Genomic DNA, 14,722 nt, shown 5'->3' with positions numbered 1-14,722 from the left:
GGGGTCGCCAAGAGTCGGACACGGCTGAGCAACTTCACTTTCACTTTTCACTTTCATGCATTGGAGAAGGAAATGGCAACCCACTCCAGCGTTCTTGCCTAGAGAATCTCAGGGACGGGGGAGCCTGGTGGGCTGCCGTCTGTGGGGTCGCACAGAGTCAGACATGACTGAAGCGACTTAGCAGCAGCACCAGCAGCCCTTGTACACGAGCAAAGGTGAGGAGCCGTGGACGTGCCCTCCCAGAGAGGCTACCCCGCTCCCCTTTCCACACCAGTGACCCCGGAGCTGCCCCCTCGCCAGACCCCGCTGCGGTGTTTGAGCCACAGGTGACCAGCTGCCCCCGGAGAGTGACACCAGGAGTCCCCCAGGCAACCAAACTAGGACTTGAGCGGGGTGTCACTCCCCGCCCGGGACAGAGGCGGGTTTGTCCTGAACTCGGGTCGCTGTGATGAAAGGAGACTCCATGAGAACACAGGACGCCGCCCTGCGCTCTGTGCAGACAGCAGGCTTGTACTCGACGCTGATATGGCTAGTATTCCTTCTCCCTGGTTCCCCACTGTCAGGCACTATGAGAACTTTACCCCAGACTGTCTCCTCTGCCTTGAAACAGAGCATTTCAACTCTCCTTTCCCCAGCCAACTGGAGGATTTCACACCACTCTGACACTCATTTTGATTTGATGGTGCTCAGCGTGGGTGAACACCTCAGCACCATGATGGCACGAAAAGACCAGTGGCAAGGGGACTGCACAGAGCTGTGAGATGCCTCCGACACCATGCGGGACAAAGTCTGTTCCTCCTGTAACCCCATGATCACCCCCATGTTTATGAAGGAGGACAAAGCCACAGCCGCAAAAAAACTAGATGCTCCAATAAATGCAGAGGTGAATAAACCCCTTTACAATCAAAGACATGCACTCCCCTGCCTTCAACAAGGAAGCATACACCAGGACACATAAACCGTCCTAAGAGTCTGCAAGAAAGTGAAGTCTCTCAGTGCTTTATTTCACCCCATTTCAAGGAAGAGCCACAGCTACTCAGAGATGGGGGCAGGGAGGCCGAGAACAAAGTGCCGGACCTGCAGCGCAGACGCAGGGCCTCCCTGGACACCCGGTTCTCCTACTTTCTGGTCCTCCGCAGCTCGTCCTGCCGCTGTGGGCACAGTCACTGTGTCTACGACTGCTGCTGAGAACGCGAAATGCACAAAAAGGGAGGCAATCGCGACCTCTCAGGTTATTCGCAGGGGAGACACAGACTTCACAACATCAGGAAACCAGGATTCCACCAGACGCCGGGCAGGGACTGACGGGAGCAGAGCTGACAGGGGGTCCACGCAGGCGGCGGCCGGCCTCACCGAGTCGACTCGAAGGGCAGTGGGAGAGCCGACCCAGAGCAGAGGACGGGTGGGGACAGCGAGGCCACCGCCGCGGGGCAGGAGGGCGCGAGCCAGCTGCGGCGGAGCAGGCACCGACGCCCGAACCGCGGGTAGGAGACTAAGTGGAGAAGGCGATGGCAGCCACTCCAGCTCTCACCTGGAGAACCCCACAGACGAGGGGCCTGGCGGGCTGCAGGGGGTCACGAAGGGTCGGACACGACTGGGCGACTTCACTTTCCTTCTTTCTATAGTTCCTTTTGGAGAAGGAAATGGCAACCCACTCCAGTGCTCTCGCCTGGAGAACCCCACGAAGGGCCTGGCGGGCTACAGTCTATGAGGTTGCAGAGAGTCGTACAGGACTAAGCAACTAACACACACACGCAGGAGACTAAGGGATCAGAAGGTATTCTACAGACAGTAGTTGGAGGACTTGAAACGAGGGGAAAACCCTACCTACAAATGGGGAGAAGGTCTTGAATGAATCAACAGGTAGACAGATAAATAAATCTAATGCAATCCTAAATTTTAAAAGGGGAGAAAGTCAGAGGATACTAAAGGGGAATTTGTTTAAAAAAAGAAAAAACAGCCCCTCTTCTTGGTAATTTTACTTTTTCTTGGTAACTTTAAAGTATACTATAGTATCACTGAAGTCTGGATTTTCAAATATAAACTAAACTTCTTCACACATCTCATAAGCCAAACTAAGCTTAAGACATTTTTTTAACAAATTTTTTTTAACAAATTCCCTCTACAACAATCTTGCTTCTATTCTGATGCTAGTTCCTGACCTGCCATTAACTAAGAACCAAATAAAGAGGTACCAAAGCACTACAGCTTTCACTGCTATTAAAAACATAACTTGAAAACATCAAGGTACAAGTAACACTCTACCATCACATCACAGGAGAGGGAAGGGCCAACCTTCCGAGCAATGTTCAAGGCCTTTCATACACCATCATCTCTGGGTGTTTTCCCAGGTTAATTTCCTATGTGCTTCTTCCTGAATATATTCATGAATATACAAATGTACCGCTGGTCCACGTGGCCTGGTGTTTTATAAATACCTTAAATGTTTTTTTTAAATACTTACTGACATTTTGAGTATCCTCTCAAACTTTCAGCAATGAAAAATATGAAGATAACTAAATAAAACGTATCTGTGTGGAAGTGGAACAAGTTTTTACTATGTCAGCATCTGATGACCACTAATCAAATGATAATTTTCCATCAATTTGAAGGGGATTCCCTGATGGCTCAGCAGCAGGTAAAGAATCCAGGTTTGATCCCTGGATCAGGAAGATCCCCTGGAGAACCCCATAAACAGAGGAGCCTGGTTGGTTACAGTCCAAAGAGTTGCAAAAGGTTGCAAAGAGTCAGACTAAGCACAACACGAATTATTCCTAAGAAGGGAATAATTTCAAGTATTAAGCTAGTAATTTCTTTATTAACTTAGTTCAACATTTTCCCAGGAGGGGGATTGTCAGAACATCATAATGGAATTAATTTAGCAAATATATACATAAAAGCACCTTTCATGGATAGAGAGAGGTTCCTTTCCCTTTACAGAAAGCCAAATTGCTTCCCTTGAACTAGGAATAGGCCAGCCTCTAAGGAAGGCAAACATAAGGATACCGAGTGAACAGCTTAGCAAATCAGATTCAAATCAATTTCATCTGACTCCTCTTCCTGGTTTACTGTCCTTCCTAATTAGAGGAATTCAGTTGTTTCTTTGTTCTGGCTGCCCAGCCTCTAATTCGTACCTAACCGCCCAACTGGTCTCCGTCTTGACTCCACAGCCCTCCGGTTGCCACCAACTTCCTGCCTGGCGTGCTCCAGTTTCTCCCAGTCCTGGCTCTCACCTCATCCCACTCTGAAATCTTTCAAATTTTACAATGCAGAGTTCAGACACCAGGCCCAGACCCCCGGCTGACAGTGAGCACCTGGAGGTCAGACCTTCGCCCTTTCGCAGAGTAAACCCCCCTCACCCGAGGCCCTGGATCTGCCCTGCCCCCTCGGGGCCTGCAGTCCACCACTCAGCCCTCCAGGACCTCCGCCCGACGCAGGGATCTGCCCCGGGGCCTTCGGACTCACACAGGCGCTTGGGCGCCATCACCTGCCTTCCCTGAACTGCTGGTCCGGACAAGAAAGGTCCCAGGCCCTGCAGGAAACACAGACGTGCACGGGGCGTGATTCACACCTTCCAGAAGCACACATTCCAGGAAGGACGCTGAGACAAGCACAACCACGGGGCCAGTGGATAAGCACCGAAGGCCTAAAGAAGGAAGAGGTCTTTGTGTTTTTTGTACAACATGTGAGCAGAGCCTTAAAGGATAAAGATGATCTTTAACCACAGAGATTTAACAACTGATTAAAAAAAAAAAAAAAACAGGCATAAAAATAGTGAGAAAATCACAAAGCAGAGAGCAAAGGATACAGGGAAAGGATACAGAATTTACCAAAAAATGAAGAGTTGAGCTGTCAGATGAAACTAACATTTAGGGGAGAGTAAAGAAGCGAATCTGGAAAGGTGAGTCAGGGTCCTGACTGGAGGCACAGGTGAGCCAGGCGAGATGATACAAACTACAGCTCACGCCTGTCTCCCATCTTCTGCAATTCATCAAAACCGAGAGAGTTTTCAGGCACAAAGATAGACCTGTGTTTAGACGATCCGTCTACTCACTTTGAGCTACTTACCGATACCCTCAAATCTCTGTCTTCAACCTGTGAAGTGGTGGGACCCAGGGGGGAAGTGGGGCGAACAGTGAAGGGGAACACTGGAGAAAGGAGGGTCCCAGCGTGGACAGAAGCCCCGGATCACCCTTCAGCTGCTGCAGATCCCTGGAGAGCCAACGGCCGAGGCGAGGCCTGCAGGCGGCTGTGCCTTCCCAGTCCAGAGAAAGCTTAATGTCAAGGGCTGGGCAGCCAATTGGATCCTCTTTCCAACTATCTCGCAATGCATATGCAAATATCCCCCCAGACTTCACAATGAAGAAAAACTGGTGTCCAGGGCTGAGTCTGGAAACACTGACATTCCGAGGTTGACAGCCCACCTTGTGAACAGAAGGGGCCTCGGACGGCAGCGTGCCCACCCAGCACCACGCCCAGGGGGTCAGGGCGCCCTGCACCCTGAGTGCATCTCTGCGGCCCAGGTGCCTTCCCATTAACTGAACCACTAATCACACGCCCAGCTCTCCCTCCGCAGCCAGACACTTGACTCCTAGGCCACGTCCTGTGCATTTTAACCCAGTTCACCCTGAGACCCTGCGCTTGCCATCTCAAAGCATACAAAAATGAACCCAGACTCAGTCCAGGACTTCAAAACTCACTTTGTCAAGCTGCCTCTTCTGGTACTATTTATGATACACACACGTATATATGTATATATATATTTTTAAGGTGGGGGGAGTAGACATGGTGGGAAAAGGGACCTGGATTTATTGGTAAGCTCCAAATTAAAGAAAAAGATAAACAAAAAAACCACTGAGAGAAGGACTTCCCTGGTGGTTCAGTGGTTGGGACTCCGTGCCTCCAGGGCAGGGGGCATGGGTTCAATCCCTGGTCAGGGAACCAGGATCCCACACGCCATGTGGTGTGGCCCAAATAAATAAGAGCCTTTTTTAAAAAAAATTACTGATACAGTAGTTTTAAAACGGCCATGCACACTCTCTCAGGTTAAGAACATCACTCACACGCAAAGGCTGCTCTGAGGGACAAGGAGGGAGTCAGCCCGTGTTATCAATGGAAATAGGAGGGTCATGGAAAGAGGAACAGATGAGTCATGGCACTTTTCCTGAATGCGGGCCAGCTTGGCCAGATCCAAGAGACAGGAAAGCCTGGTGTGGCAAGCCCCGGGGTGAGCGTGGGCTGCAGGAGGGGCGGGCAGAGCGAAGTCTCTGCGGGGGCCCCGGGCTGTGGCCTGAAGCAGAGCAAACTGTGGCAGGGCGGGGGCAGCAGTGAGTTTTCACACTAAGAAGAACACCCTGAACATGCCCCAAATGTGAGACCAACAAAGCAGCACACTCACAGGGACCACTGGGTTGGGACAGAACTAACACTAACACTTAGGGATACTATCCTCTTCCACTGGTCTGAAGCCGAATTTCCTCTTCGGTTTTTACTCAATTCTTATGCAGAGTTGTGTGTGTGTTAGTTTCTCAGTCATGTCTGACTCTTTGCGACTCCATGGACTATAGCCCGCCGGGCTCCTCTGTCCATGGGATTCTCCAGGCAAGAATACTGGAGTGGATTGCCATTCCCTCCTCCAGAGGAATTTCCCAATCCAGGGATCGAACCCTGGCTTCCTGCCTCGCAGGCAGATTCTTTACTGTTTGAGCTACAGGGAAATCTCTAGACTTATATGTACTTACCTCATTTATTTTCACTGATGATAAACAGTGACGTCGATAGTACCTGGCCAGCAGCTGAGCTGAGAGGCTGTCTGTGCTTGCTAGGAGGGGCTGATTCTTAAGCATAAACTGCCCCAAGAGCTGCCCACCCCCGGAGCGGAATGATGGGAGCAGCAGGGCTGGACTCCCATCATAAATAAATAAAGCTTTAAATTAGCAACTCTTTTCTAAAAAGACCATGTGGCATTTCTTCTTGTTGCCTGAAGAACGCAGGACTGCTAACCCAACAGAAGTAAAAAAACAAAACACCATGCCTACCACCAAGAGCCTGACAGAGAGGTACACGAGGCAGTGTGGACTATTAGGGAATGCAGTGGAATGTGGAGGAATGTGCACTAGCAAATTCACATCCTTGGGCTTCAGTTTATTCTCACATTAAACGAAAAGGTCAGTTTAGACGACTTTTTAGGTTTCCTTCCAGCTCTGAAAGTATCTGATTCAGTGAATTACGCACTTAAGGTCTCCTAAGGGAAACCACAAAATAAGGGTGAGTGGAAACTTGATTCTGGAACAGCTGTTCTGGGGGAGCAGTAAGATACAAGCTGCAGATGACGTACGTACAGGACGGCCTGGGTGCCCGCGTCCCTCTAGTGCTGATACAATACAATCCCTATACAACCTTAAATACTCTGCTCAGAACACAAAGACCAGAAATCTAAAAATCTTTGGTGTGGTAAAGAAACTGGAAGAAAAAAACAAAAAGTATTTAGATCATGCTTGTTAAATTTTAAGCGTAAGTGATCAGAAGCAAAGATGAGGTCATCAGACGACCCTAATCCAGTAAGACTGGAGTCCTTTTGAGGATAGGAGGAGACACAGGAAGGTGGCCATGAGGCAGGTCAGAGACGGGGATGGCCACCCATCACGCAGGGCCCAGAAGGGCCACCAACATGTGGGCTGAGAGCCAAGGGCACACGCTCCCGGGAGCCCTTACGAGGAGCACGGCCCGGTGGACAACCCGACTTCTGACCTTCAGAACAGCGCGTGTAAACCTCTGCTGTCTGCAGCCATCCAGTTAACTCGCTGGGGCCACCCTAGGAAACTAACACAGGAGGTGCTACGTGCTGGAGCCCAGGACCTGGAGCTGCTGGGGCCTGACCCCAGCAGCCAGGTCTGGTCCTGGATCCCCGGGAGGGCAGCACCGGCAGTCCCAGCCCTGGGCTTGCTGCTCATGGAAGAGGCAGCAGCCACTCCCTGGGGGCTGGGTGCTGGGAAACTGCCAGAAGCTCAGACTCCCTCCCACCTACCCACCCAATACCACTGAGCACGGTGTAATACATGCCTTCCGACAAGAGAGAGAGACAGAGAGATCAGAATGACGAGAAGACTAGGGGGAGAACCACCTGATACAATGCAACTCATCATCCATGGCTGATGCCCTGAACACTCTGGGGCTCAAGATGACAAAGTGAAGCTGAAAAGAGTATGCCATTCAACCATCAAAATACTTATCAACTGGAGAAACTTTACTAAAACTTTCAGATGTAGACAAAAAATGTTTTTAAAAAATGCCGTTTTCACTGAATACTTCCCATTACCATGCTCTTCTAAACGTGTCTTAATGTCAAAGACTGTTAAAAAAAAAAGAAGTGAATCTATAGGTTACCATGTGACATTGAGAATGAAACATCAATTTACTGCTATAAAACAATCCACCAGGAAGCATTCTCTTTGTACAATGTTTTTCAATTTACTTGTATTTGTTAAGTAGCAAAACATGCCTAAACATGACTATTTAAAATAAGGACGTGCTATTTGCCTGAAATAAATTACCTACTGTCTGGTTCTGGGTATCTTTACGACAGTATGCAAACGTATCACATTATTTTATTATAGGGCCCAGCAGTTAGACAGACAAGGCAATGGAAGAGTCGCAACTCCTTACATTTCAGAGGTATGACAGTTTTTCATAAACATGTCTACATGTTTTGTTTTCCCAATAATAATATAATATATGATATGTGGCTTTGTTATGGTTATGATCAGAAAGAAATTAGAGTAATTTTCCAGGTAAACATGGGAATATGAGAAAAACAACAAATAAAAAAAAAAAGAATTGGAAGCATAATAGAAATATACTAGAAAGAATATTCTAACTTTTTCCATTTTTCAATTAGTATTTAAGTATCTTTTTGCAGCTCTCATCTTTTTTTTTTTGGTCCAAAATATAACCCCCAAGCCTCTTGTGGTTTTTTCCTGAGGAACTAAGGTTTACTGCCCCATCCCCCGAAAATATAGTAAAAAATTAACTCCTATTGGGAACAATTAAATTATAAATATGAACAACACAGGGCAAAAGGGAAGAACAATTAAGGCAGAGAAGACAGAAATGGCAGCAGAGCCAGAAGGAACCTGTTCCAATACAGCTGGGCCAGGAGAGGGTAGGCAGTGAGGTCTCCTGGCAGAAGAAACAGAGAAGAAGCGGGTTTCCACCACCAAACGTCCTTAGAGAAAAAGGTGAAACGAAATTAACACTACGGAGCCTCCTACCCTACTTCTAAAAATATGCGGTCACTTACTCCTCCAAGCAATGATGGGACCCGAGCTGGGAAGACTATGGTCTGAACAAATCGAGTAGCTCAGCCAAGGTCACAGCAGAGAAGAGAAACCTGGGCCTCCGTCTTTTTCACATCGGGTAAACACAGAAAATTGTATTTGTGCAGCGAGGTCACACAAAGAGAGGAGGCTTGTGGCAGCTGGTGGCAGTAAGCCCTGAAGCCCCAGGCCCCACCCTGAGGGGTCACTATTTCTGCCCACCCTGAACTTACTGGGGCTGGGCTGGGAAAGCGTGTGTAAGCTCACAGCTCTTGCCTTTTCCATTGCATTCAAGCTCTTTCCATTATCTACACCCAGGTCAGTGGCAGCTAACTCTACTGAATGCCAAGGAAAGAGTTAGGCAACCCCCAAGCACACCCCAGGTCCCAAACACCGAGATGGCAGCCTCTCCTTACAATGCAGGCCCTTTTTAGAAGTTTGGTTTTTTTTTTAAAAACTGGAAAAAAGTCTTTTATAAAAAAATACTAAGTCAGTTTTTCTAAAAAGACAAAAATCTGTGCATACTCTTACTCATGCCAGAAATTCTTTCTAAAGGCAGCAAAGGCAGCCATTCCAGAAGACTTAGAACAAAAACTGCTAAAGAAACACACCAAAAGACATTCCTTCCAGTCTTATCTGTCGGTTAAGCAAAGATAAATGTCTGACATCAGGGTCCATCTTGGCTTAGCATCAAGAAAGAAGCTGAGAGCTGGCACATCGCAGGATGGGTGAGGGGGTCCCCCGAGGCAAGAACAGCAGAAATCCCTAAAAGTCTAACAGAGGTTGAAATGTTATGAGGTCTCTGAGATTATACACAAGATCTGGCAATGAATAACTGAGCATTATTCTAAGAGGATTGGGGAAGATCAAGAGATTGTCACAGGGATCAAAGGACCAGGAAAGACTAAAATGCCGCCCTGGAAAATCCCTACCAGCCCAAACACCAATCCTAGACTCAGGTTTAGATCTGTGTGTTACCTTCCAGGGCAGGAGGGGGCCTCCAGCCTGACTCTCAAGTTTTACCGGAAGAGCCACACCCACCTGTTCAGGTATGCCAGTGGGTGCGGTGGCAGTAGCTGCAGAGACCACAAGGTTCACAAAGCCAAAAATATTTACTCTCTCACCCTTCTGAGACAAAGTCTACAAGCCCCTGTTCTATATGAAAGCAACCTGGAATGAAAAAGTTCCTTCAATGACTCACAGTGATTATCAATAGAAGGCCACCAGCAAGATTCACAGAAAGGGCTGTTTCCACTAAATAATAGAAAACACGTACATTTCTAAAACTCGATAGACCAATTAAATACCAATTTTGTGTTCCGTTCATTTGCACACTATTCTGATGAACACACTCTGGACAGCTATTGCCAAACAGCTGGTTGTATCAGTTCATTATATAAATACTGTGCCAGAGCTAGTATTTTAACAAAGGTTAAAAAAAGAAGCTATCCTGCTTGAAAACATGAATAAATGCTTCAAGGCCACCTATCTGTTCTCCTCATTCCCACTGCTCACTGAAAACAATGAAATATATTCTGTTTTCCTTAAAACGGAAGATATATAATACACAGAGATAGTCAAACTATTTAATCACCAAAAGAAAATGAGCAGTCTACAGGTTTTAGAACTCTAAGAATGAACGGTCCTACGTTAGTTCTATGTATAAGTTTAAAAATTATCAACTGTTGTATCCTGCCAATAAATTTGATTACTATTATATAAATTCCCTTTAAAACTGAAGGGAGAAGGAATTAAGTTGAAACTTTCAAAAGCATGAAAAAACACTTAAAACGTCTTACTATATATTTATAAAAATGCTGAAAAATAACTGCTGATAAGGCAAGCCAAAGCAAACAATATTATAATTGCCATTTCCAAAACAGTATATTACTAACTTTGTTGCCATATTTTATATATGATGTACTAGAATACCTACCCACACAACTCTTGAGCAAATATTTGAAGGAACAAATATTTTAATTTGAGTGAAACTAGTTATGCAGACAGAGTATCACTTTGTGCATCTACACTTCACATTTTTTTAAATACCAAAGCCTATTTAAAAAGAAAAAAAAAATCAAATGAAACAAAACCTAAAAGGAATTTCTGGGGACTTACTATCTAATTAAGCAACTTCTTTTCCAAAACTGCAGTAAGTAAACATTTCTGTCCCCTCTAGATGCCCTTAAAGGGTGGCTTCGTTTGTAATACTAGAGAGATACATTTTAAAACATCAGACAGTTTCTAGAAAAAACAGCTTTGGTTCCAGGAACAAGCTCACTGTAAATGTAAAAGCCTGCAGAAGTCTCACTGTAGTGACTAGCATCTCAGACCACTTATTTAAATGAAAAAGAGAAATCTACATTTCAGTACATACACAATGGTCAAGAAGAAAACACGTGAATATTCCGAAAAAATCAGTGCCTCAAACTGCCACCTGCAACCACCAGAAACACAGAGGGAGGGGAGTAAGAGGTGAGATACTCAAGCCCACATCCTGGTCGTGTGAAACTGCAAAACTGAGTTCTATTATTCGGGGACGTTAACACCGAGGACCCCAGTCTCCCCTCCTCCACTAGAACGCAGCCATCATACCAGGCGTGCCTTCCTCATTCTTGCAGTAAGTGCTGCTTTACTGGGCTGGAAAAGGGCTCTCGAGATGGTCCAGCCAGAAGCTGTGAGTGGTGGAGAGGCGTGGAGGGCAGCAGGTGCGATCAGGATCAGTGGACCCCAGCAGAACAGCAGTGCGGATTAGCAAATGAGTCTGCACCCGGGGGGTCGTCTTCACTTTGGAGACTGCAAACCACTTTTTGTTTATGGAAAGCGCTCCAAATTAACTGTAAAAACGCTGAAGGATTTGGAGTCTTAAGAGTTCTCGGTTTGCATTTTCACACGATTTCAAAGAACAACCCCCCCCCCCCGCACCCCCACAAACATCAGTCACACCAACTGGGGAGCCCAAGGTACAGCTGAACCTTGAAAGGCGACGAGCACCGGGGGGGGGGGACGGGGGGGGGGGACGGGAATCCCAGGGACCTGCCGCCGTCCCCCCCACTTTATGTGTTTAACTGACCAGCTCCCCCCATCCTCATTTTCGGATTTATCTCACAACTGTCCCCTCCTCTCCCTAATCTTGAGTGTTTACTCCGCAAGCCCCGCCCCCCAATGAAAACCTCCGCCCCCCTCCCACTGGCCCCGAGCGCCGGAGGAAGTGCCCGCCCCCCACAGCCGGAGCCGCGCCGTCCTCGCCGCCCATTGGCTGCGGAGGCCGTCCGTCTGAAGGGGGCGGGGCCGCCCGCGCCTCCAAGAAAGGTCCGGGGCAGCCCCCGACCCCCCCAGAGAGAGAGCGACCAGCTTCCACTAGGGGTACCTTCGCCTTTTAATTTCGCCGCCCTCCTCCCGTCGGCCCCATGCAGTTTAAAACTTTTTCAAAGCTCTCACCCAGTCCAGGGCCAAGTTGAGGATGCTGCGGTTTTAGGAGTGAAGCAAGCTGTGGACTGGATCTCTGGAAATGAAATTCCTTACGTCTTCTGTTAACCTGTTTTGGCTGCACGGGCCTTCATCAAGGGTTCCGGCCAAGAATACTCGGCGTCCATTTACCAGGAGTCACCGCAAGCATTACAGAGTTAACTGTATCTCGTTTAACTATTCACCCTTTTCAGTCAGAATGTCCCAAAGGTACTATAAATTTTTGAGGGAAAGTGCTAAGCCCTTCTCCGACCACACCCTCAAGAGCTCACGCTCCCTTACAGAATGATCACGCACACATTCTTCACTTTATTCTGTAACGCAACCTGGCGAGACGCGCAGCTGTAGCCTGAAGGGAATATGCATACTTCTATAAACTGCAAATTCCTTGGAGGAGGAATTACCAACAGTGGTTCTAATTATGGCGGGCACTCAGTGCTCTACAAACTATGGGTATTTGTTTCAACTGCATCCTTATGATCAGTAGCCTCAAAGCAGAGGAAAAATCATTTCGTTTCTGCAATGTTTCTTTCAATTGTCACCAACAACGCTCAAGGATGGAAACATATCTTACTGTAAATAACTATTTTTAGTATCCGTCCCTAAGTACAGCTGGGCGAGAACAAGACTCATCTGTTTGAAACATCATCTCCCAAGGCCTAGTTTACAGGGAAGAGGTGACAGGAGCTCTTAAATCTCACGGCAGCATCCTTCCCTAGGTTGTGTTCCCTTCCTGACACGGGACAGTGTAGTCTTATCACTTTTTCTCCTTTTCCCCTTTGAGCTCCCTTTCGTCTCTGATTTTTGGCCTCAATGTTCAATGACTTTATTTCTCTTCTTTTGCCACTAGCACTACCACCATTCGCTATTTGCCTTGCAATCATTCTCTCTGACGTCTCCTAGTCCTGACAGAGCCCCAGTAAAGCACATTCTCCAAAAGGTCGGTCATCCTCCCCGCACTCCAGCAAGCCAGTCTGCAAAGCTCCCACCACCCACTTCTCCCTGGAAGTTCGTTCAGCCCAGTCCCGCGGTGGCCGATTGACAGCCGGACCCAGCCAATCTGCGAGGAATAAATAAGAGGCGCAGCCAATGAGCGTGCGCCGGAAGGCGGGACTTCGCCAAGTTCCTCGGGTCCCCAAACCCAGACCTGTTGCGCCGCCGCCGTGGCCGCCGGAGTTTCTTAGTTACGGCGGCGGGCTCGGGCGCCCGAGCCGCGCGGGGCACGAGGCTCTCCCCACGGCCCACGAGTGGCCCGAAGTCCCCCGGCCGCGCGCGTCCCCGCACCGGCCTCCCTTCCTCGACCCACCCACGGCGTGATCCCCAGGCCGCCGCGCGCGGGCCCGACCTCCCCTCCCCGCCTGGCTCCGCGGGCAGCCCCACCCGGCGGGCCCCCGGCCCGCGTGCCCAAGACCCCAGCGGCAGCGACTCACCAGGAAGCGGAGAGGTTTGCGTCCTCCGGCCCGCGCAGGACCCGGCGCGGGCGGGCGGCTCAGCCAGGCGGCGCCGCGGACAGGCCCGCTGGGCCCGGGGCTGTGGCAGCGAGGCCCGGAGCGCTGGCCACCTCCCGCCGCGCCGCTCCGGCGGACGCTGCAGGCGCGGGCACCCACCCTGCGCACGGCGAGGCGCGTCCGGAGCCAGAGCCTAGCTGCGGCCCATCCTCCCACGACTCCCGCGCCTCCTCCCCCGGCTGCGGCTGTCAGGAGTGTAAACATCCCGGCATCCCCGAGGAGGGGGCGGGGGCTGGGGCCGGCCCCGCCCACGAGGGCGCCGGCCCCGCCCCGCGCCGCAGGCCCCGCCCCCAAGCCGGGCTAGGATCGAGATGCTTGGCTGATACCCTCAGACCTCAGCGTCAGAGCCCCAACGTCCCCCGCTGGCGCCCAGGCAGGTCTTGGGGAACCTTCCTGTGGTCAGGCCCAGCCCTAGTCCCCTCTTTCCGGCCTCCTTCCCTCCAAATCGGGGGTCAGCTGCCTTTTGAGAACTTTAAATACCCAATGTTCAAGCGGTCAGCCGAATTGGTACGTCGCTTTCTTCTGGATCATCGAGTTTTTTATCCCAGCCTAGAGGACAGTGGCCTTTAGGACATTTCTAAGAAGTGAAGTACCTGGCTTGGTCCTAGGAGTATTTGGTGGTGGGTGGAGGGGTATGTATTACATCCCAGAACCCTAGAACATGGAACTGCAAAAGGAATGCTGTGAATCCAGCCGCTTCCCTACTTCGGTAACCGGCGGACACGGCTAGAAAGGGTCAACCTCACCTTGATTTGAATCTCAGGTGGTGCGTGAGCTTGCTTAGTCTCTTCAGTCGTGTCCGACTCTTTGCAACCCTCTGGACTGTATCCTGCCATGCCCCTCTCTCCATGGGATTCTCCAGGCAAAAATATTGAAATGGGTTGCCAATCATGCCTTCCACCAGATCTTCCCCACCCAGGGATCGAACCTGCACCGCTTAACGTCACCTACATTGAAAGGCGAGTTCTTTACCACTAGAGCCACCTGGGAGGTTAACTCTGACCTGGCAGGACAAGTTATTTCACCTCTCCTGGAGTCACACTCTGTAAGAGGACAGTGGTAATAATACCTATCTCTAGGGCTTCCCTGATAACTCAGCTGGTAAAGAATCCTCCTGCAATGCAGGAGACCCCGGTTTGATGCCTTGATGGGGAAGATCCCCTGGAGGAGGGCATGGCAACCCACTCCAGTATTCTTCCCTGGAGAATCCAGGACAGAGGACCCTGGCGAGCTACAGTCCTTGGGGTCACAAAGAGTCAGACAAGACTGAGCCACTAAACACAGCACTAGGGCTACACTAGAATTCAATGACATACAGCAAAATGCTTAAGCACAAGAGCCTGGCATAGAAGAAGTGTTCATTGAGTAGCTGCTATTACTCCTAGGGCCTGTTCACTAGTTTGGCTCCCCAACCAATGGATTTGAGCCAAG

At 49.4% G+C, this 14,722-nt stretch overlaps 1 protein-coding gene across 2 annotated transcripts in view; it reads right to left on the bottom strand.

The window, feature by feature from the left end:
* The window catches only part of NEK7 (NIMA related kinase 7), a 138,296-nt gene extending 124,785 nt beyond the window's left edge, over nucleotides 1-13,511 (bottom strand). Inside the window, exon 1 of one of the 2 annotated variants that reach the window (XM_027565789.1) lies at nucleotides 13,214-13,511. The gene's annotated coding sequence lies outside the window, so the exon portion shown is untranslated. The remainder of the gene's footprint in view (nucleotides 1-13,213) is intronic. The other variant, XM_027565790.1, reaches the window with a different exon arrangement.
* Between the last annotated feature and the right edge of the window lie 1,211 nt (nucleotides 13,512-14,722).

The sequence above is a fragment of the Bos indicus x Bos taurus genome, chromosome 16 (genome assembly GCF_003369695.1).
Source record: "Bos indicus x Bos taurus breed Angus x Brahman F1 hybrid chromosome 16, Bos_hybrid_MaternalHap_v2.0, whole genome shotgun sequence".
NCBI lineage: Eukaryota > Metazoa > Chordata > Mammalia > Artiodactyla > Bovidae > Bos > Bos indicus x Bos taurus.
The sequence above is the reverse complement of the archived record's forward strand: the minus strand, read 5'-3'. Positions and strand labels throughout refer to the sequence as shown.